This window comes from Manis pentadactyla, chromosome 5 (genome assembly GCF_030020395.1).
Source record: "Manis pentadactyla isolate mManPen7 chromosome 5, mManPen7.hap1, whole genome shotgun sequence".
In the NCBI taxonomy this organism is placed as follows: Eukaryota; Metazoa; Chordata; class Mammalia; order Pholidota; family Manidae; genus Manis; species Manis pentadactyla.
In genome coordinates, this window is record NC_080023.1 from 31,684,632 (window position 1) to 31,709,244 (window position 24,613).

At 45.3% G+C, this 24,613-nt stretch overlaps 1 long non-coding RNA gene across 4 annotated transcripts in view; it reads right to left on the reverse strand.

Moving 5' to 3' along the window:
• The window catches only part of LOC118924048 (uncharacterized), a 42,665-nt gene that overhangs the window by 14,898 nt on the left and 3,154 nt on the right, over positions 1–24,613 (reverse strand). For 3 of the 4 annotated variants that reach the window (XR_008997715.1, XR_008997714.1, XR_005029440.2), the window contains exon 3: positions 16,470–16,705. This is a non-coding gene — a long non-coding RNA (uncharacterized LOC118924048). Of the gene's footprint in view, positions 1–4,740; positions 6,337–9,841; positions 9,897–11,219; positions 11,406–16,469; positions 16,706–24,613 lie in introns of those variants that run through there. The other variant, XR_008997713.1, reaches the window with a different exon arrangement.

Consider the following 24,613-nt stretch of genomic DNA (forward strand, 5'->3'; position numbering starts at 1 on the left):
TCATTGTACTTACCGTAAATGTTTTATGGGAAAATCACCATTTTTTTAAACTCTACCAAGTATTACCAGTGTGTGACCTGCAGTTGTAGTCTGAGATATTTATTTCTTTGTAGTGTTTTATATCCATATTACAGAGTCATGTATTTATTTTTATTGTATGATGTAATGTAGCTATGTGTCCTTTTGAGTTTCTGCTCTTTGGGAATCTGATTCCTTGCTGAAGTCTCTTGCACACCAGGATTTTCAGGGGTGCCAGAGATTCTGAGACTTTCAAAAAAGATAAGCCTGAAATTGCAATCAAATGTATGGCTCCTGAGAGCAGTTTTCAGAGGCATCGGATGTACATTTTGAATATAACTGACAACACAGTGACTGTCCCTCAGTATGATGAAGACCCTGTGCCTTCAACAAGCAAACAGCCACTCACGGTTGCCCTGGTGTCATCCAGCCACTGTGTGAGGCCTCTGCTGTGTGCGCTCTCAGAGCAGGTTCTTAGCTTAGAGAGGAACTCGGTGGGCCCACGTCACTTCCGGACAGCATCACTTCTGTCTCGTAACCACTTTACCATTGTGACCACTTCTCTTCCCCAGGAGTTTCTGTTGACTCTCTCAGTGGTGGGCATCTCTTTTAAGTCTGAGGTGAAAGGAAGGGATTTTTATATTTGGAGACATCATAGATGTTCCCAGATATTTCAAAGGGAGACAAACATGCCACCCCCAGTGCCTAAAAAGTTGGTTGAACCTTTGGGACCCCTTCCTATTCCCCACATTAGAGGATAGCAGTTCCCTTCACAAACTAAGACGACAAGCCTGGTCACCTTTATTCCAAGATAAAACTTAGAGGAATTAACATTTGAGGGCTTCTTTCCACATATTTTATGGTTTGAATGTTTAATAATGTTGGATTTTAGGCACCTTATTACCATTACCCAAAAACATTGACTCTGCATTAAATAAGGAACAAAGCAATAAAACACAAATATTCATGCCCACACTTTTATGGTGTTCGTTTCTGTTTCAAAACGGGATTTTTGCTTTTCAGCCTAGAAGTGAAGGAATGCCTCATGACCACCTATGGATCAAAGTGTGAATATGACCTAACATGAGTGAAGTCATTTGAAGTATGGCAGCATCTTAACGTTTCCAGTGTTGCTACCCAAGGGCTTGTTAGGTTGTAACGCCTCTGCATGGAGTGTGACTAGCAGCACTAACAAGGCGGCTATGTCAGTTATATGTGTTGTTAGAGCACTGGGCAGAGGGGACTGCTGACACCAGCCTGTGCCTACGGGTGGGACAGTCTCAGCCTGTGATTAGCCAGGAAAAGAAAATTCACAAAGCCAGTTCACAACACTGCATATGGATTCACAGAGGCAAATTTTTAAACCAAGTAAGTTTCATTTTATATTTTCCCCCAACACACAACTATATGCACACACAGGTGTGTGCACCTGAAGGTTGTCTTTTGATACCATTCCTGCCTTTTAGACTTAAGACATTATGAGCCCTCAGGGAGTACAGTATTACATAGGACACATATCAAAATATTTTGTGTGGACAACACTCAGTTTGGGGTCCTCTAAGGAGTTACACAGAACAACAATGTCTGGGATTTGTGTGTGTGGTTGGTGAATCAGGGAAGAAGAGTTGCTCTGAATGCTATGGGACACAGAAATTGTTACAGGAGTTAGACCAACACAACTCTGTGGGGAGATGGAGAAGTGAAGGCTCAGGAGGAGGTGTGTGAATCCCAGCAAGTCACCAGTTAGTCCGCCCGAGAAGCAAAATGTTCAGGTGCTGAAGTGGACCTAGGTAGGTGGTGTGTGGGGAGCTGTCGTGAAGCCTTGCTACCATATAGTGACCGCCACCTCTGTGCTTCTACAGCCAGGTGTCTAGTGGTGGATCTGAGGCCATCCTTGCTTAACACTCAAGGTCACCAATTGGGCAGAAGAGCTGGAGGTGGAGCAGAAGAGAAATAACAGCAAGCTGGCTGGTGCCAGCTAGGCACCTCTGTGTCTGTCCATTGCCACATCTGACTATGATGATGACCTTGGGAGAAAAATGGCCCTCCACTTTTGCCTTCCAAAGGTCACACAAGCATGTCTTTGAGGTAAGTTTAACTTAGAACTATCAGGGAAGAGGACTTTGGGAGAGGTAGTTTTGCTTAACCAAGTTGTTATATTATGAACCACCACAGTTAATTTTGGAACCTGCCTAATTCAAATGATAACATGCATGTATGGGTTATTTCATGGAGGTCTTACATCTAAGTATATATGATGAGTGATCCATAGATTGATTTTGGTTTTGGGAGTCACAAAGGTGCAATATTAGAGACTAAAGTCAGCAGACCACTGCTGGCACTCAGGACTCCCCTTCTGCTCCACCCCCAACCCTTCATTTGCTCTTCTCTGCCAAGGGTTACCAAAGTAAGATCCAGAAACTTTCTATGTGGTAAAATAATTTACAGGCCACATCTTAAATTGGAACTGCTTGAAGGGTTTGAAATGGCTCAAAATATTCTTGGATTGGGAAAACCAGAGGGAACCTGATACTTCATACTTGAAAACCACCTCCTACCTCATTTTATGGAGGAAAAAACTAAGGTGAAGAGAGGTTAAAAATCACCTCACAATTGGCTACAGGATCAGACTAGATTCTCCTAGTGGCCTAGTAGTTGACACCACCCAGCTTTAATACCGGTGACCTTTGGGAATCATTTCTGAAGACATCAAGATTCAAAGTGAGGAGAGGTCTGCTTGATTAAGGGTGGTCTGTATAGGAAGGAGCCCAAATCAGGTTCTCTCCTGAGATGTGGGGACTCCTGGGCCCCAGAATGTTGCCTGCAACAGGTTGGTTGAATTGGTTGGCTACAGTGTTTCCTCTTGACAGTCATTCATTTTTCACCTTTAGACTTCTGAAAACCCTTGCATTGTAATGTTTCTTTCAAATATTCATACAGAAATTGCCTTTGGTTTTACAAAAGTAAAACTTTCCATTATGTAAAGTTTTGTGCTGCCATCTTTGGAAATAATTAGACTGATTAGGGAAATGTAAGAGTTACAGAGTAGCCACAATGGTCATTATTTGCACAATTTGAAATTGATAACAGAAGATGAAAAAGAATGTTCTCAATATCTGGGCTTCATTAATACCTGGCTTCATATCTCTTGAATAATCAGCCAACTAGGTTGTGAATACTTACTAGCAAATCATTTGAATTTATACCACTGAATGTGTATTTACTTAAAAGATTTTGTACATGACTAAATTTCATTCTGAAACAATTTTAAATGAGGCAAAACAAAATAAAAATATTAAAGATTAAAATGTGGATATCCAGTGTTGTTAAGGAGAACAATGAACTCTTATTTTAAATATTGTTGTAAGTTTGTGATATAATAATTCAGATGTCAGTTTTCAAGTTCAGTCTAGTTTGATGGTTGGTTTTAATGCATTCATGGTTGAAAAAAAGGTGGCTTCCAGACTCCAAATGGAGGAAGGGAATTGCCGATCACATTAAGCCATGGTGTTCATCAATTCATTTTTATTCATCGGTTCTGCAAAGGTTTTTATTGAAATCTGGCTAGTAAATTCCCATCTTCTCTAATGGCAGACTAATGCAAACTAATCAAAATGGGTTCGAGATTTATGTTTTTTAACCAAGGACTTTAAAGCACACACACTCTTCCTTTGGAAAGATTTGGCCAAGTTACAAAAGCATTGGCCAACAGATGACCTAAGCAATGGCAACACTTCCAAACCTCCTTTTCTGAAAAGCCCTTTCTCAGCCGCCTATTTTTTGGCTCCCCGCCCCACCGCCCCCTGCTCTCAGTAAAGGGGCAGGGCCGAAGTAGGCCCTAGTGTGCAGGCGTGGGCCTTCCATGCCTTGCGGGTGCCTGCTCACCTGCCCATGTGCCTCTGTAGTCACATCGTCTTGCCTGCAGTTCCTCAGAATCCTGGAGGTCCTGGGCCTTGCAGAGTCGTGGGCTGCGCAGAGCAGAGCAGAGCTGAACAGTGTGTGTGTCACGAACAGCGCCCTTGAATTGCTGTACCTATTACTGCAGTGCCCTTTTCCTTAGAGCCCCTGGAGACCACCTGGACAGCCTACAGGGGGAGGGGAAACTCCTGTGTCACATTCTGTCTTCCAGTCTGATTCCTCTGCTTTTATGCATTCTTCTGGCTATGTCTGCCCACTGTTGTTATTGTCCCATTCCGTATTTTGATCTATGTTGACCAATTTTGGGTGTCTACTGCTCTTCTGGACATTTCTTCTTTCTAAACCTCAGTGTTTCTCACTTTCTCCAACAGTAGGAAAAGCTGATTCTGGTTACTGTTAAACCCTGGCTTTGATTCTCAACACCCTGCAGGATGATATCCTACAGGACCATCTTGGAGAAACTGCAGGTGGTGAAGTAGCACATTAGGGAAACAGAGGCAGGTTTGCTTGGTGGGTTGGGGTGTCTATTTAATGTTCTGCCCACCTCAGTTCTTCCTATACTTTTTACCAAGGATGGCATGATCCATTTTTCTTCCTTTGAGGTACATGTCTATCAACTTTACTCCTAAATTTCAAATGCTCATGCCATCTAAATGGCTTGGTTATTAGAAAGGATAAAATGAGCTTTACACTTAGGATGCCCCCTTTTTCTCCCCATAGGCTTCTGTGATTATGCCTAACATCACTATAGGCCCACTGTCTTCCGTGGTGTAGAATTGGAACCATGTGCCTTTGAGCTTTACACTTAGGATGCCCCCCTTTTCTCCCCATAGGCTTCTGTGATTATGCCTAACATCACTATAGGCCCACTGTCTTCCGTGGTGTAGAATTGGAACCATGTGCCTTTCAGGCCTCAACTCTGCAGTCACCGATGTCTCACCTGCTTGCCTGTTTTTGCTCTTTCCAGAAAGTGGTTATGGGGCCCCTACTATTAACCACGCCCTGATCTTGGTCCTGGGACTACAAGGTAAGAGTCTGCCATTATTGAGCTTTTGTCTAGCAGAGGAGATAGGTAATTGAAATAAAACAAAAATCAATCATGAGTTAGAGGCTGCCTGCACAGATTGGTCAGAGAAGGCTAAGCTGAGGAGCTAGTACTCAAGGTGAGATCCAAAGTATTAGAAAAGAAACCAGCTGAAAAGGAGCTGGGTGAGAGTGTTCTAGGCAGCTTAATGTTAGAAGATGAAAGAGGACTTTGCAAATGATGCAAAATTCTCTCCTAACCCTGAATCTTTGCCAAGAGATCTCCTTTCGAAAGCCCCAACACACTAATACCACGTCTTTTTCAGGTGGCAAGAAAATACCGGTATTTTTGAAGATATAGTTCTCATTACTGTATGAATCACATAAATATAAGTGTTAAATTATTGGCCTCATCCACTAATTGTTTCAAAGACACAGGGGAACCTGATATTCATGACTTTGAATCAAGCTACGAGGACACGGGTTGGTGGAATGGGCACCTAACAGGGAGTGGCTTTCCTGTTGCACTTTATGCCTGCCTCACCGGGTCTGACTGGCAGCCTGTGCACACGGCCGTATCAGCTTCATGCTGTGGTGGTCAGCAAGGGGAAACTAGGCATCAGGAAGACATTCCTTAAAGTTAGGTGTGCTTTCATGGCATGAGAGTCCAAAAAGGAAGGCAAGTCAAGAGACTGTGAAACTCTCGGGAAGTAAATCCTGTTTGCACACATTACATTCCAGGGAACTGAGAAAATGAGAACAAAGAATTGATCAATTGTTGTTAATATTCTTTTGGGATGAGTTGACATTGGTGGAAGAGGTACTATAGATGGGAATGCAGAAATCTTTGAAGAATTATAAAGAATTATAAGCTAGCTCAAATTCCCAGCTTTTTTTAATAAGGGAGGAAGCAGATGGTATGAATTATGTTCGGTGAGCCCTGTGACTCTCCTGTCTGCATGGATCATGAGGGTGTTGTTGCAGACTTTCCTTTAATCTGTAGTGTCTTCTTGAAGTCGCCCCAGGGCTTCTTAGGTGCTTCTCCTGAGCAGTCGTTGTGTTTAATCCAATGTCAACTGTGCAACTAAATGTGTGATCCTATGTTGACTTGACATTTCCAGAATACTCAAAGCCAAATTGGTGACCCTTCAGTTAGCAAATGTGAAAGCCTTTTGTTCTGACTCATGACTCATTTTGACCCTCTCTTGTCTTTTATTTTATTCCAGTTATTTCATGCTTATATTTTTAACATCCTTGTAAGTCACTGTAAAACATTTGAGGAACAAGATGGAGCCTGGCAAATACAAATAGAAGCAACATCTAGTAGTTAAAGGCATGGGCCCTGGAGTCAGCTGGAATCCGATGCTGATTCCCTGTCTGTAAAATAGAAATAATAATAGCTATTTCATAGGATTGTTCAAATATTTATGAAGAACACTGAGCACTGTGGCTGAGACAAAGTTACCAAGCAATAAATATTATCTATCATTGCAATATGATTATATAAACTAAATGCATCCAATTCTGTGAGTTTGAAATCAACCCATGGCAAAATTCCTCAATAGATTGTAAACATATTTAAAAGGTGATCTTTAAAATTAGTATGTTTCCCTAAAACCATGTCATGCAAGGCCTGTGTAATTTTATGTCCATTGCCTTGAGGTAGCCCAGGCTGATAAACACAAGCTCGGCAAGGTGGGGGCCTCAGCATTGTTTTTTTGTTTTGTTTTTTTAAACTCCCCTGTGATTTTAAAATTTAACCAGAATTGAGAACTGCTGTAATTGTCATGGATTGAGGTGAGCCTAACAGCGAGGGGTTTAATCAGGTGACCTGGATTTTGTCTTTAGCCAGCCAGGTCTACATTTTATCAGTGACCTATATAAGGATCCAGGCTGCGTGCCTCTCAGATGCAAGGATGCCACGAAGTAAATGCATGAGTGACATACGGGACCTTGATTGATTTTAACAAGCTGGACTCATGACCTGATTTAAGCAAAATAAATGCACTTTTAAATGTCAGGCTCAAAATCCATGTGTAGGGCAATTGTTCCCAAAGGGGAGTCCCCAGACCGATAGCATCAACATCTGAAAACTTGTTCAAAATGTAAATTCTCCAACTCTACCCCAACCTACTAATTCAGAAACTCTAGAGGGTGGAGCTGGCAATGTTTTTTAAAATCTAGCTGGACGATTCTGATGCATGCTAAAGTATGAGAACCACTTGGATCGGGGGAAATCTCACTGGACAGGTGCAAAAGGGAGACACCTTAGTTCACAACAATGACTAAATAGAGAATATTTATTCTTGATCTCGAGTCCTATTTAATTCTAATTTTACCACCGCTATGAGGCCCTACCATGCTCTGTGGGTCATGCCACTCACCTCTGTGTACCACAGTCATGGCATACATGTGTTCACTGAAAATCTGAATAATTCCAGAGACTGTTAAATAGTGAGAAATGGTGGTTGTAGAGTATTATGATATAATAATAGCTAAAAAATAGTGGTCACCATATGCAGGCACCATTGTGAGCCCTTTGGGTGAGTATTAACTCATTTAATGAGGAAAGATATGATTAGGATTTGTTGGCAGCTGTAGAATGACCACCGTTTTGATTGGGTAGCTGGAGTTGAAGGGTTGGTCAACTTCCAGTGTTTCTGATGGGTCACTAGGTGTATTGCATGCCCGGGGAGCCTTTGGATAAATGGTAAAGAAGCTTAAGAACAATCACCAGGATTTAAACTTTAAACCCCCTTCCTCCTTTCCTATCCCCTGAGAAGGGCAACTGAAGGGGAGAAGGAAAATCTGCCTCAACACTTGCAGGGGACAGAAGGCAAAGAAGTTTGGAGAGCCCCGCAAGGCAGATGACTGGCCCTCCAGGGAACATGGACAGACCTGCTTCTACCTGAGGCCACGTGGGGAATGGGGGACCAAGGGCGAGTGTGCATCTCAGGGCAGTAGGGCATAAACCTTCCCCCTCCTCCAGCCTCAGGACAACTTGCAAGGCGTTCATGGACAAAGGCAGGTACCAACTGAAGAGACCAAGAGTACCTGCCAGGATTTTCTTAAGAATGAATTGCATGGGGGCCAGTCAGAAGTTGCCTGAAAGAACTGTTAAATCTCAAGGTGTATGTCTCAGTTGAGTAGGGAGGAAAAGTCTCATTCCAGCAAAATGTCCAGCACAGTTTTCTGTGGCCTTGGCCAGACTTAGCCACCTCTAACTGCATCCTGAGCTGGAAGACTCTGAGGCAGTGGCACAAAGTATTCTGGGGCACACCATGTCAAAGATTTTGCTCCTGTTGGATATTAAAAATGTTAGCACATGTTAAGGGGGCTGAAAAGTCCTATAGTAAAACTGATATTGTGATTTATAGTAAGACATATATGTTTGATCTTCATCCTCATTTCTGGCACAGAGCTCCTAAAATGCTTGGCATTTCCTGTGATGAGAGAGAGAAACATTAATGAGGTGAATTTTGGAAAGCACCTAAGGTTGGGGGCTGGTCACCAGAGGAGCCAGCCATGCGTTTAGAGAATTTCAGTCCCACCCCCTGACCTCCAGGGAAGGGATGCAGACTAGAGGTTGAATCAGTCACCAGTGGCCAGTAATTTAACTGATCGTGTCTACGTAATGAAGCCTCTACGAAAACTCAACGGACAGTGGTTGGAGAGCTTCCGTGTTGGGAAGCATGTAGTGATTTGGGGAGCATGGCTCTGGGAGAGGGGTGAAGCTCTTCCCCATAGCTTACCTATGCCCATATGGCTGTTCCTGAGTTAAAGCTTTTTATAATAAGCCAATAATCTACTAAGTAAACTGGTTTCTTGAGTTCTGTGAGCCACTCTAGCAAATTAAGCAAACCCAAGGACTGGGGTTGTGGGAACCTTCGATCTCTAGCTAGTTGGTAAGAGGTACCAGTGACAACCTGGCCTTGCCATTGGTGTCTGAAGTGGGTTAGGGGAGGGGAAGTCTTGTGGGACTGAGCCCTTAACCTGTGGGATCTGACACTATAGTGTCAGAATTGAGTTGAATTGTAGGACCCCTAGCCGGTATCCAAGAATTGCTTGGTGGTGTGCAAAACTCACGCACACACTGGAGTTGGTGTCAGAATTATAGTAAAGAAAACTAGTTTCCACCTTTTCAATATATAGCCTTCCTGAATCATTTTCCCCCACGATTGTTATGTTACATACACATGGTTAAAAACTCAGACACACAGCAGAAACATACAAAATAAAAGCAAAGTCCCATGAAGCTCTCTCAGCCCACGTCCTAATATACAAAGGTAATCACTTTTATTAGTTCCTTCTAAAAAATTGATATGCATATTACAGGAAAGATGTATGTATATGTCTGTGGAAACATTTTAGGTTGTAAAAACCAGGCAGAAGGGGTATGTTGTGGGCTCCTGTCTTCAAGTGGGGAGAGGCCAGAGATGTTGCTATATATCCTACAGTACACAGAAGAACCCCCTGCAGCAAAGAATGAGCAACCCAAAGATGCTGATGTTAAGAAACCCTGCTCTGGGTAGGTGGCTTTAAAACCTGAGTGCATCAGAATCCCTTGAAAGGGTTGTTAAAACAGATTGCTGGACCCCACCACTGAAGTATCTATTTTTGTAGGCCTGGCTTGGGGCCCCACATAGTGCATTTCTGAAAGTTTCCCATTGATGCTGATGTTGCAGGTCCAGGAACCACACTTTACAACCCCTGCCTGGGGCCTTCCCAGCATCCACATGGATGAGGGGGCTCGCTGGCATCTGGTCTTGGTTCCACCAGTAGGAACACTGCCCACCTAGGAGTACCAAACCAAGAAGTAGCAGAAGCAACAGAAATTCCCATTCACCTGTCAGCAAGAATGGAATGACACAGAGACACCCACCTGCACAGAGGCTGGGAGACGTGGTGTCCAGGAGGGCATCCATGAGCCAGGTTGCCTGCAGGGGAGCGTTAATTATGAAAAGGAAGAAGAGGGAAAAATATTGAAGACAGTGAGCAGTCTCTGCTGAGAGGCTGTCTGCGATCTGCCCCCAACCCCTGCTGTCCCTGATCCTGCTTCCCGCCTTCTCACTTGCTGTTCCGAAGCACGCTGATCTCGCTGGTCTTCCACAGCCACACATCCCTTCCCAGGGCATCTGTGTTCGCTGCTCCCTCTGCTTTGGAAGCTCCTCCCCAAGAGAGTCACTTGGTTAGTCCCCACTGCATTCTGGTCTCAGCTGCTCAGAGAGCCTGAGTGGCCACCTAACAGCTGCCCCGGCCCAGCTGGCCCTCCCCCTGCCCCATCCCCCTGCTCCCTCTGTCCATGTGACTCAGTGCTCCCGACAGCATGTCGCATACTTATGTGCTTCTCTATTTGTGCCTGTCACAGAAAGCAAGATTTGGGAGGACAAGGCCTGACATCTTGACTGTTACACCCCGGAACAGCCCTTGGCACAGAAGAGGTGCTCAAATATTTGTTGAAAAAGTGGAAGTGCATCTTCCATTTTTGATAAACGCCGCCAGATGGCCCTGCAGATAGATTCATGCTTAGGTTTTTAAATCCAGAAGCCGGTTCAACCCTCATTAATTTGGAATATTTTCTTTGGGCTTCTCATGCCCAATGTGGTTGCAAATAGACCCTGGGGTCCTGGAACATTCCTCACTCGTCCCTCTGCCTTGCTGGCATAGCCTCTTCTCCACAGGTCCTTGGGGCCGCATTTCCCAGCTGGGGCGTGAGCCAGAAGAAACAAAGTGGGCTGGCAGGAAACCTTCCTAACTGGGCAACACCATTTCTTGAAGGAACATGTGACGGTCACACCCATTTAATGTTAACAGCCCCGTCAAGGAAGAGCCATTGATTCATCTGACTTAGCCCCTACCAGAAAAATCGTCCCCTGTCTAAACTCTCCTGTCTTACAAGATTCTTCTTAATAGCTCAAAAGTGCCTTATCAGCTTAAGCTGATCCAAGAAAATAAACATCTCATAACTGATGATACAAGCAGCTCCAGATACAGAACAGCCCAGCCCGATGGATGGTTCTTATAAATAAACCAGTCACACACTACAGAAATAACTAGACTTTCTGTGATTTCACACGGAGCCAAATGGAAATGCCCTTGCCAAGGGAATGTTAAAGTCATCCCATAGTCAAGATGTGGTCAGGCACTAGATGTCAGCCAAAATGTTTGCTCCAACGAGAGGCACTTCTTAAGTGGAACCCCGTTAACTTGAGCCCTCAAATTGAACTTTTATGCTTAGATTTTAGGGAAAGGAGACATACCACAACAAAGTGCGTTCATGTGAAGGAACTTGTTAAGACCAAGCAGATACAAAACGTCTGCAGCCCGCAGCCCGCAGCAGGCCTGGAATCAGGTGTGACTCAGTGGCTTGTGCGTTTTGGCTGTCTGGATTCCCAGTGCCTGCAGCCCAGCAAGTCCTGTTTGATTAAAACAGGCCAGGCACCAGTCTGTGAGACAGAGATTTTCAGCATTACTGGTTAAAATAAAAACAATTCCTGTTAACCAGAACCTCATTTCCTTAACATTTTAAGTTTTTGAGACTTAATGGTGATAAGAAAACAAATTATTTTTCAAGGGAGTGTGCTGTAACAATTTCTCTGGGAAATGATATGTTCTGGGACAAGGTGTCCATGTAGTCTTTTTTGGATGGACATAAGAGCAGTCTGGACAAAGTGAGGGGAGGCCCTTTTTTGTCCACTGGCTCAATTCTGGGGCAACTGGAGCCTCTGCAAGAGCAGGGCTGCACTTAAGCCAGATTGGCCAGAAGAGGTCATTTGGTTTGGACTCTCCCCATAAATTCCCCTAGAGCACAGGTGGTAAGTTTTCTTACTCCCCAGATTCCAAATCCTCTAGTAACTAGCTTGGCATTCTGCATAATGAGCAGTCAACAGAGAGGATGCCACAGAAAGCTAGGCCAGCTCAAGGCTTGGGAAGGCTCCAGGGCTGTGCCAGAAACCAGCGGCCCCAGCAGGGTGGGGACCTATACGAAACCAGGGGTCATTGCCCTCATGGCTTCAGGACTGGTAGGCACTAGCCACCAAGTCCCATCTTGGCCCCTTCCAGCGTTTTCCTCAAGGTTCTAGTATTTTCTGCACAAGGCAGGGATCATAATCTTGTAGTTTAGTGGGGGTGAGCGTGGCTGCCGTTAAGAGGGACAGCCTCCTCGTGTTCACTGCTGGGGTCAGGCCTCAGTGGCTCAGGTCCTCAGAGCACCAAAAAAAAAATTTCTCATGTGATGTGTTTGGAAAATATTTCTCATATGTGGAGGCCCACCGAGGCTTCAAGGCCACAAACCTAAAAATGTGGCAGACACTTTGGAAGCTGAAGAAGCTTGTCCATTTTCTTGAGGCTGTGTGAAAAGGCTGCCAGTATCCTACAGCTGGTGGTCCAGAGACTCTCCCCTTTTGTTCTCTTTTTCATTGTTTCTCCTGCTACCAGATCCCTTCCCTGGAGGCCCCCTCTATTCCTTAACTGGGACAGGTTGGTCCTACTGGAAGCTTCACTCCAGCTGTGAGCATCTCTGCTAGGGGGTTTCAAAGCCAAGCTGTCAGTGTTCCAATGTCCTCCAGATTTGGGGGGCAAATGGCTTTTTATATTTTATTTACGGTGCCCATCACCCACCCCCACCTCCCACCCCAGGACTAAAACCCAAACTATTAAGGAACCGGCTAGGAGACTGACAAGAAGCTCAGTGTGGTGCTTGAGTCTGAATGCCCTGTGTCGAGTCTCATCTCACACTGCAACCTGTCTGACCAGCCTTCTCACACCGGCCTGCAGTAGCACCCCACTCCTCTCCCGACACCCCCACATGTATCTGAACCCCAGAGTGGGTGGATTCAAAGACAAGCTGGAGATTCACCCTGCCCCAACCTCACCCCAGCAGTTCAGTGGCACATCTAGTGAATGCTCTAGGAATGTGCTGTCCATTCCAGTTCACTGGCTACATGTGGAGACAGTCCTTGAAATGTAGCTGGTGAGAACTGAGATGTACTCTTGAGTACACAGTATTCACCGGATGTTGAATATGCAGCATAAAAAGAGAATGTAAAATGTCTCATTAATGTTTGTACTGATTACATTGAAATACTATTTCTGATAGATTGGGTAAAATATATTAAAATTAGCATCACCTGTTTCTTGTTACTTTTACTCATGTGGCTGCTAGAAAATTAAATATATAGTCTGTAGTACATTTCCACAGAGCAGACACTGTAGAAACATTGAAACTTTGGTGTGGTCTTAGGGTCAGAAAAGTTCCTGAACAAAGGGAGAGGTGGAGCTGTGCTAAGATAGGAGGGAAGGATTTCATCAGAGAAGGAGAGGAGAGCTTTTGTTTGGGAGAAACAATTTTAACTCACTAGCAGACCAGGTGGGCTGAGACAGCAGGGAGCTAGCTGGATTTTATCAAGTGCCTCTTTCAGATGACTTGGTAGCTCAAGCCAGCCTTTCCATCTGCCATGGCTCACCAAGGACAGGAACCGGGAAGCTGTGATGTGATCTGTCTACAAGCCCTTCAGCCCTCCAGGAGGAGAGGGACCTGTGTTTGCCCGGCAAGTCATTGGTACAGAGAGTGGCCAACACAGACATTTTTGTATCTGGGCAAAGAGTCCACTAGTATCAGCTGTCATGTCAATGCTGTGGAACTACCCTAAGCACATACTGTCTATTACAGTGTCCTCAGAAATCCCATTCAGTCTGTGTTTCATGAATAAGGAAGCAGAGTCCCCCAGGGCTAATAACAGGCATAAAGTTATACCAGGTAAGAGAGGAAGTCAGGGTTTACCCCCACCCGCCACGTCCCTTTCTCTGCACCCTGAACCACCATGCTCCACCTTGTTCCAGCCTCTGCTTAGACCTGGGGTCGCAGCCCAGTGTCCCTGGCCTATTCCATCCCACAGCTGGCTGCTGGCCTGGGCAAGCTTTTCTGCTGGCTGCTCCCCCATCCAACAGGTACAGCCCCAGCCCCTGACGGGCTCCCAGCCCAGTGCCCCAGGCTGTGGAACGGCAGAGAAGCATCCAACCACCTGTGTGCAGAGCTCTGCCTCGGGGGATGGCGGGCTTGGGTGACAGGGTCAGTGGAGGCCTCTACCCTCTGCAGTCCCCAGGCGCCCTCAGGGTTTGCTCCACTCCGGGACACAGTTGGTATTGTAAGGCCTTTGGCTTTTGTCCAGCCCTCTGTTTTCTGTTTCACCCTGGCAGGTTCCATCTGGCGTTCAGATATTATAAATAGCCGCAGTTAGGGTGTGACTTGGGTGGAGACCTGGAGTTGGTACTCCACCCTGAAGGGGAAAAAAAGCTTATTTAATTCATTTCTGCACTTGGAAGCCTCTGGATGTTTTCAGAATGCCAATTAGAAGGCAGCTGTTGGGGTTTTTCCTCTCCCTATCCTGAGGTGGCCTGTCTGATTTTTCATGTGCCTGTTGACTTAAGCTCCTGCAGGAGGTTGGCTGGGACAGGACCACAGCCGCTGGGATCAGGGCTGGCTGGGCTTTGGGTGCTTTCCACAAGAACCCCGAGAGAGGGTGGTGGTGGGCAAGGGCCCAGCCCTTCCTTGGTTCTTCCAGGACTCAGAAGTTTGGGGAAAGGGGAAAGATGTCTCCCTGAGAGAGAGCAATCCAGCTGTCCAGTGTATGAGGAGGGTTCCAAACTGGTGCCCCAAACAGATAGCCCTGGAAGGGTTCTAGGCCTCTTGGCTCCTGTGGAGCTTGGGTCTCTGCACCATGCATCTGGCACCGATCAGGCACTGCCGTGGGGTTTATGTCTGCTCTAAGGCTCTGTGTCCTCACCAGTGCAGCGGGGATCACAGTGCCCGCCCAGAGTTCTGGGTAGGGTGGGGTGGGGTGGTACAGTACATGCAAAGCGTCTGGCACACGGTGAGGGCTCCTAGATGCCAGCTCTCACCAGCTTCCATATTAGGTGGAGAAACAAAGCCAGATAATGCTCAAAGAACAGTTCCTGAAGAGTTGAAAGCAACTTATAGGAAGACCAAGATAAGTTGGAGGGCTTCCAGTTATCAGCCAAATGTTAATATCTAAAGTGATTTTGAAACAGGAAAGCACTGTGTAATAAAATGTAAAATGTATATTAATGCAGAATAAAAAAGCATTACAAGATAAAATGACAAAGAGCAAAGCAAATGGGTGTGTCAGCAGACAAAAATGAGAAACTGCTTCCAGGGGTCATTGCCATTAATAAACCCCCCTGATGTGTGACCTTTTGGCTCCCTTTCTAAGCATATATTGATTTGCACATGTTTGTGTGTGTGTGCATGCACACACCCGTCTCTGGGCAGGCAGGGCCTGAGGCTCTGATCCAGTTGCTGAAAGAAGCAGTGGTTTTTGGGTGCCTGTGGGTATGCCTGGGGTTCATATAACTGAAGGGGAGAGATGGACCTGGGGTGCGCAGGGGCCCCGCAGAGGGAAAAAGGATGCCAGGGCAGGGATGTCACGGTCTTTGTCCTCCGCTTGCTTTGGAACCTGGCTTGAGTTTTCTCCAAGGAGAGGGGTAAGGACCAAAGGCTAAAGGAACTATTTTTGTGAAAGAGTTTGTGAGCTCTGAGCACAGGCAGCCCTGCCTCAGCACGCAGACAGCAGGGTTGGCGGGGAACCATCTCAGCACTGTCAGCAGTGGTGACGCAGCCGTTTCCATAAGGGTCTGTTCAGTGGGCTCCAACAGTGCTGGCTTACTGCAGAAATGGCCAGTGTAGAGCACCGTGGGGTTCCTGTGGTAACAACACTGAAACCCCTTCGGGATCACCCAGAAACAATGGAAAGATTTTACAGGGAGCTCAGGTCCTGCTGTTTGGCAAGAGGAGCTCAGAGTCATTGGAATTTGGGCATAAATGTGAATGTGATGTCATTATTAAACAACATTGAGCTATTTGTATTACTTCATATGTAATTCCTGTTGCATGGTTAATTACAATGAAAACATACTATTTTTAAATTAAATCCACAGAGTCCATTCCAGCATCTCTTGAACAATATTAAGAAAGTAAGATTCAGAGCAATTCCCCAATATTCTTCAAACTCTATCAGCTGTGAGACACTTTGGGTGTTCAAAGATGGCTGGCTGCTGTTCATTGCCCTGAACTCCATCCTTCCTTGGCATGATGGAGAAGGAAAATGAACATGAGATCTATCTAGTGCAGCAGCTTATATTTCTTTAGGTACCCAACTGAGCAAGCAATCTGAACTCAACTCATCCCAAAAGTTGTAGAGCTGAGTCAGCACCTAGGACTACAGTTTTGCCTCCTTTAGGAGCTGGAAATCTGACGCTCAGGAGAACTTCTCCTGGGAAGAAGCACACCCTCTCGTGTAATGCAGAGACCACAGTGTGCACTCCATTATTTAAGTGCAACAGAGGAGGAATCTGACTCTAGAAGCTTAAGCCCTTTCTAAGTGCATTGTCTTGCAGGGCACCTTCGGGAGCTCACTTGTACATTATGTTCCTTCTGAACCCAGTGCTTATGAATCATCTCCGTAGAGAGTATCAGATGGGAGAAAACTTACTGGCTGGTAGGTGCTGTTGGGACCCCTTTCTTCAGACAGGTCCTTGCTGTGGGCCCTCCATGGTCTGTGAAATCTTCAGAGATGAAACCTCTTGTTCTCTCTTCAATAGGCCTCCCTCTCCCCTACTGGAAAATGTCTTGCCATCTTCCCAGAACACCACGTAATTTGCCTTCTTCATGGACTGAGTCTTCATTATCAGATGTCAAGACATTTTCAGAAAGACAGTATTTTAAAACCTGAAGATAGAGAAGAGCATGGAATATATGTAGATACAGTTGGTTTCATTCATTAATTTTGTCCTTTACTGGAATGCCCAGAGAAATACTTCTTGAAACCACTGTATCCGCTGCCACCACCTTGTTCAAGCCACTATCCTATCTGGGCTGGACCAATGTTAAGAGTTTTTTAATGGTTCTATTTGCTCGCATTCTTAGCTCCAACCATTCTCCAGGTCCCCATTCTCTCTTTCTCTCACCGTTCTCAGCCAGGTGATCTTTAAATAAATACAAATTTAATCTTGTCTCCATACCCCTGCTGAAATGTATTGACCGGATTTCCCTTCCATCCATTGCTTATGGGATGAAGACTAAGCCCTTCAAGGCCCTGCAAGCCCGCTACTGCCTGCTCCCCCCTCAGCTCCTCCTCCCTTTGTGTGCTGCAGGGATCCTGGCTGTCTTTCAGGTCCTCAGGTCTGTAGGAGCCTCCCCTCCCACGTACAGAACCTTTGGGTGTCTGTCTCTTTCCCTCCCCACCTAAACTTAAATCCTTTACTGCAGAACTCGGCTCAAGCATCACTTCCTTAAAAAGTCTTCCACAGCCTCCAAGCTTGAACAACTTCTTTTTTTATTTGTTTGTTTGTTTTTTTAATTCTTTATTAAGGTATGATTGATATACACTCTTATGAAGGTATCACATGAAAAAACAATGTGGTTACTACATTTACCCATATTATCAAGTCCCCACCCACACCCAAATGCAGTCACTGTCTATCAGCACTGCAAGATGCCACAGATGCACTATGTGCCTTCTCTGTGCTACACTGTTGAACAACTTCTTAAAGTGCATTCTCTTAACACTTGGTGATTTCCTTTCATATCACTTAGAGCAACATTTTTTGGGGTGGTCATTTCATATTAATAGACATTAGTCTGTCTCCCCAGAAGGTGATAGTTGTATGACAACAGGAACTGGGCCTGTGTTGCTTGCTATTACATTCTCAGTGCCTATAGCACAGAGCCTAACACAGAAGTGCTCAATGCATAATTGTCCAATACTTGTTAGATATGTAGACTTGGCTCCTAGGAGTTACTCATCAGCTAGGAGAGAAAAAGATTCCTCCTTATTCTCCAAAGTCCTCTTCAGTGTCATCCTCATCGTGCAGTTGCCCTGCCCACTCCCCTGCCTCCTCTCCACCCAGAGCACGTGCCTTGCCATGCTTAGGCTCCTTAGTCATTCCTCCTTGGGCTTTTGGAAAAGACTGGTCTGACCTCATCCATACCTTTCAACTGGACAGCTCCATCCGGATGCCTGTATCTGATTCTGAGGGCTGCTGTATCAGAGTACCATAAATTAGCTTAAAACAACAGAAATTTATTTTCACACAGTTCTGGAGGCTCGAAGTCTGAAATCGAGGTTTCAGTAGGGCCATGCTCCCTCCGAACATGCAGAGGAGAATCCTTCCTTGCCTTCTCTACCTTCCGATGTGTTCTGGCAATCCTTGGCTTGTAGGTGCATCACTCCAATCTCTTGTCACGTAGCCATCTTCTTATTAGGACACCAGTCATATTGGACTAAAGGTCTACTCTACCGTGGATGATCTCATCTTTATCTTAACTAATTACATCTGTTAACTACCCTGTTTCCAAATAAGGTCACATTCTAAGCTCTAGGAGGTTATGACTTGAGCATATCTTCTTGGGGGTCACAGTTCATGCCGTTGAGCTTGTAGCAGAGACATTTAATACTCATGGAATAGCTGTGTGTTCTGTACTTTTCACAAGCTGGTGAAACGTGATTAGTTCTAGCCAGTGACTTGAAAATGGAAATCATATGTAAAGCATCTGCACTGAAGTGTTTAGGAGCCAGTGTGTACCTTCCAGCTAGTTCCCTGCCATGCCAACTTGGAAGCCACGTGTTCTTGGAAGCCACATGTTCCTATGAGAGTGCAGGGACTCCACGAGCCCCAAGCCCTACCCGCTGTTCCTCCTACCCACCCCTACCAGTGACCTACATTGGACAGGTGATTTGAGTGAAAAATACATCTTAGCTATATTAAGCTACTAAGACTTCAGGGTCTTTTTTTTTTTTTTTTTACCATTAGGCCATCCTGACACAGGCAGTGCTTCTTTACAAGCTGTTTCCTCTGCCTGCCCCGCCCACCTTCAGCTGCCTGGAGTCCTACTGATCCATCCAACCTGTGATTTGCTTTACTGTGAAACTCATCTGACTCATTACCTTACAGTTAATTATTCCCTCCTGTGCTCCCACTGACTTGTTAATAATGCCAACATGGTTCTTACTACCTATTATCACAATAGTTTAATACCTTTTGAATCATGGAATAGTAGATGATAGGTGCCTTAAAGGCAGGGACTGTGTGTCACTCACCTATCAAGTTCATATCTCCAGCATCCTACAGGATGAATGGGCACAAAGAGGGAACCCAATCCAATAAATGATGAATGAATAAATAAATAAATGAATGAACTGACAAATGTAATCTGTAAACGCTCTTAGTGAAGGGTGAGGGGGAAGGCTTCAAGGAACCTAAAAACACTGTGTGCGTCTCTACAACTCAGATGTTAGGAGTCAGTGATCACAATTTTGAGCTTATGTGGAGTTCAGAGTAACATTGAGCTGTGTAATGTATGTTACCAGGGCTCAAGTAAGTGAAAGGATGATAGACAATAAAACTCATGAGTGCAGTCAGGAAGGTGAGGTTCAAAAGGAAGACGAAATATTATTTTTAACTCATGCATGAGCACACTGAGTGGATTAAAAGTGGGTCCTATTAACAGAAAGTGAGAATTTAGGAAATAATATTGCATGTGTGTGACATAGCTAGAATGACTAGTAAATGAAAATCATGCTTAACTGGCACACTGGCAAAGCAGGATGAAACAGGGATTGTGAAAAAAATGCAACTCTATCATCTATCTGCCCCATGAGAACAGTCGTGGCAGATCCAAGTGTTGGGGGCTCCCCATTGTCTCTTTAAATTTTATTTGCTAGTGGTGGAATCCCTCTATCTGCAATGATGACTTGGACAAGTCAGTGAATTTACTGTCACATTCAGGCAATAAAAAAATCCTTTAAATTGCAAAAAGTAGTCTCCGTTCAGCTCTTGGCATTCCAAGCCCCAGGTAATAGTTAAAATTCTGCGACTGACTTAGCCTTAAATCTACTCTCCTCCCTTGGCTCAGTCCTGCCTCATCCTGGAAGGCTGCCCTGGGAAAGGGGGCATGGTCATTTCTCTCTTCTCCCTCTGCTCAGCTCCTCCCGCTTGCTAGCTGCTGGCTCCCTCCAAGCCTGGAATGAAGCCCAGCTAGGAGAGATGTAGGGGATAAGATAGTTCTCATGTGGCTGGTGACCTAAGCCCTTTGGGCCGGCAGCTGGCCTCTGTGGGGTGGCCTGGCGGATGATTAAAGCTGGCCTTGTCACAGGCCTTGCAGAGGCCTCCAGCTGGGCCCCTGTCTCCTGGAGTTCCCTTGATCCAGGCTGAAGGCTCTGGGTGGTCTCATGTGATTTCCCCGGCTCCTGGGATTCTGGAGGTACAGAGGCCAGCCCTTTCTGCTGAGATCTGTCCATGCCTACAGGCCCCCAGGCCACTCCATACTACCCAACACCTGCTGCCTTTCCCACAGAGCCCATATTTGGTCTTGGGATACTTGCCTTGCTCTGCCACCAAAGTGGTGTCATTGCTAATGCTTACATGCTGCTTACAGTGTTCCAGCACTGTCCTGCTTACAGGTGTTATCTCAGTTAATGCTCATGGCCACCTAGGAGGCAGGTAAACCTGGCAGGCCATTTCCTTCTTTAAGGACATGTCACACTTCTTCCTTAGGTTCTGTCATCACAAAACACTGCAGGCACTGAGTTTGATTGCAGACACAAGAATTGAGAGACTGAGGCTTTATCTTAGCTTGGCCGTGAACTCACTATGAGGCTTAGCACAAGCCAGTAATATCTCCAGAATAGACTCATCAACACCAAGGTTCCTTCTTACACTAAAATTCTGTGACTCAAGAAATAATTCCAGGGTAAGGAACTATAATTAGGTGCCTAGGGTGGGAAGTGGAAAAGGTTAGTTAGGACCTATGACTTGGAAGAGCCCAGACAGTACAGATATAAGTAACCCTTAAAAGTCTTGAGCATCTTTAAGCTTTGAAAAAAAAAAATGATATTAAAAACACCTCAAAATCTAGGTCTTCATCATTCTTTTTGTAATCCTAATGAGGAGGCTCAGTAAAAAGAGAGGTTTCAGCATGTGGTTTCAAGAACCTTAAAAACATTTGTCCTTCTGACTCACTAACTCTACTACCAGAAATCCTAAAAAATAATCAGAAACATACACAAAGATTTGTGGATAAGAGGGTGAATCACAGTAGTCTTTATAGTAGTAAAAAGTAGGAACAACTCTCCTTGTTCAATTTCTGCTCACATGAGACCCCTTCAAAGAGAGTCTCAAGCAATGATATAGTGGTGCTCTCGATCCTTTACCCTGCCTTTATTTTTTACATCATAATGCCTATCACCATCTGATGTTGTATATGTTTGTTTCCTTGCTTACCTTCTTTCTCCCAACTAGGATATTACCCCCATGAGGCCTGTAGGAGCAGATACAGGTTTGTGGGGCCTGAAGAACATATAAATCTGAGGTCCTTTTTTCAAAAAGCAATAAATAAATAAATATATAAATATATAATTGAGCATGAAATTCCATATTGATTTAGAACGGAAAGGAAAGGTCCTTGAGTTCTCCTTGTTAGCCTTACAGTGAATCTGCCTCAGAGGGGAAGGCGCTTGGTCTGTCTTATTCAAAGCTGTGTTTCTCCAGGACCCAGAACAGGGTCTGGCATGTAATTGGTGCTCATGAGGTAGTTGTGGAATGAAAGAGTGACTGACAATAGAGAAATGGTTAAATGAATGAGCAAAGAGAGGTGGAAAGAGGTCCCATAACTTGCACCCAAACACAATTAGTATTTTAAAAAATTGGATTTGAACATAGGTCTGTTCTCTCCTCCTTTCTGGGTTCATGGCTGCCCAACTGGATTCCCTTCCCAGCTGCCCTCACAGTCAGGCGTGACCATAGGTTGGAATTCTTGTAAGTTAAATGTGAGCAAAAATCATGGTGCCCTGAACTGGCAGCTAGAGATTCTGTCTCAGTGTGGCTCTACCAGGGGTTTGTGTATGACCTTGACCATGTCACTTCCCTCTATAAGGTGACCAGCATGGATCATCTTTAAGGTTCCTCCTAACTCTGAAGTCTACACTCTGATTTTTTTCCTTCCTCAGCCACCCTCTATCCTCTGGCACTGCAGGCCTGCTCTTTTGCAGGAAGCCAAGAGCAGAGGGTCAGGTCTGTATTTAGGGTCTTGGAGGGGCATCCTGTGGTTTCACTGGATTCTGAGAGTGGGTTGAGGATAAGTCAGACTCTGCTGGTCTCCTAGTAATGTGTACGGGCTCAACCCTCTCCCAGATATGCAGATGCAAATGAAACAGGATTCAGGGTAAGAGTGGGGACCAGGAAGCATCCAGACTTGAAGAGGGCACCTGAACCTTACTGACTGACCAGCGAGATGGTCCCCCATCTGGAATCCCAGTTTGCCTGCAAGTTGGGATGCTGTGCCCTCCAAGAGACTAACACATGGATTTAGCTCCATTGCCCTTGAACTCTTCTCAATCATGGCAAAAGAGAGAGATTGGGCAAGAAGAATTGGAGGATATGCGCATGAATAATCGAAGGATATGGCAGTATCCTGTGAACATCTTGAACAATCAGAAAGAGAAGGCATTTGGCCTCCAGGATGGCTTAGGTGGGCCACCCGTGTCAAACTGGTCATTGCTGGAGTGGGCCAGGGTGCAGGAGGTTGTGGCAAGCCTTTGATTCTGGCTGTCTGCTAAAGTCAACCTTTTTCTCCTTCCTGATTTGACCATGCCCTTTCTGGAAATGTCTTATACATGGTTGATACAGTATCAGTTCTGGGCTAAGAAAAATGGCAGCCAGAACTTATCTGGTTATCTGATGAGCAGTGACAGAGAAATACAGGGAAGAGACACAACCAGAAGTGTAAGCAGGGTGGGTGGGCCTCTGCCAAATGGAAGATACCTAGTCATCTTCTGCTTTCTCAATAACATGGCAAAATTGAACACCTTAACTTGTATGGCTAAGCAAATGTTTTCTTTGCTACAAACCTACTAGCTCCTTGCTCACTCAATAGAATTTATGATTTTCTGCATGTATTCTGCAAAGTGCTCAATAGAGTTGGGGTACAGCAATAGGAGCTGCAAGCCAGCAGTGACAGAAAAGGAGTTGGGGTCTTTGAGAGATCAGGAGCTGAGAGACAGTGACCCAGGATTCAGAGGAAAGGGGCATCTGAGGGAGCAGTTCTGCATGTGTTCAGGTACCTTTCCTCTAACAAGGGGAAAACTTGTGCAGCCACAAATCATTTGCAACTCAAAGAGCAAAAGCCAAACTAAGTGGAAAGTTTACTTTGTGTTGAGAAGCACTCACAAGGCTGACACCCCACATGGACCCCACCCAAGGGAAGTCGCCCTGTACATCTGAGAACTTCTCAATGACTGGGCCCCTTGATGCTACCACTTCCCTCTCTTTCCCCTTCCATCCTGGCTGCGTGTCTGTCACTTCAACCCAGGCTGGCCATCTGCAATCTGCCCTATTAGATAATATCTCCACCTAGAATTCAAAATGGTCCTTTCCTACTTGTTCAGAGCCCTGGTTTTGGGATGGTTGAGGAAGTTTGTTAAATGGCAGTATGATGTGGAGATCGCCTGGGAATTTCAATTACCCCACTTTTGCTCCCCTTCATGATAAAGGTTAATCACCAGGGGAATGAAAACAACACACAATCTTATGAGAAATGAAGGGTGGGTCAGGTGGAACCCACAGAGGCTGGCTGAGATTTCAATTTTCTTACTGTAATGAAAACTGCATTTCCATTAACTGCTGCAGTAGAAAGTACTTAGCAGCGGTCCCCTGTGATAGCATCTCCCCGTGGGTCATGTGGCGTGCGCCACTTCCGCCAGGGATGGCTGCTGAAGTGTCTGCTCATTATCACTTTGCACATAATCCTGGGGATGCTGCAGATGAGCAAAGGTGGCGCTTTTGTGTGAGTGAAAAAAAAGAGAGCCAATACACAATATCATGGTGACTGAAAAAGTGGCTCCTTCTGCCATCCTTTTTCTGTGACCTTCCCTTGCCTGATTTGAATTTATGATTTTCTGCATGTATTCTGCAAGGTGTCAGCATTAGATCAGGAATTACAACAAATAGTGTTATTTTCTTGGTACCTACTATGTGCTAGGCAGTGAACCAAGTGCTTCACAAATATTACTGCTCCTGATTTCCATAACCTTGTATGCTGGAGATTGTCCCATGTTCCCCATTCCCTTCTTCCTTAATAATATCCCACGTCTTACAATTAGGTTCGTGACCCCCTGTGAGAAAAGCTTAGCTCGGCCTCCCTCATAGCTACGTGTGTCTATGCAGTCAGTGGGAGGTAAGCACAAATGTTGCATGCAATTTTTAGGAAGCATCCTTAACAGAAAGGAATATGCCCTTTACTGTCTCTTCCTTTCTATGGACTGGAACGTGGACGTGATGGCCAGACATGAACAGACCATGAGCTAGAAGCTGTGTGTTGAGAATAGTAAGGCAAAAGAAGGAGCTGCAGTCCCTGATGATCGTGAGGGAGAATTTTTGGTTTTCTCGTCATTGCTGCTGAAACTGTCCTGTCAGAAACCCTCCCCGCAGGCAGGTAGTTGAGTGAGATGTTGCAGAGTATGGGCCTGGGGTTTGGGTCAGACACATATGGGTTAAAATCCTGCCCCTTCTATACTTGTAGGCTTCATGACCTTGGGCGAAGCTGTTCTATGTCTGAATCTCCATTTGTAGAATCTGTATA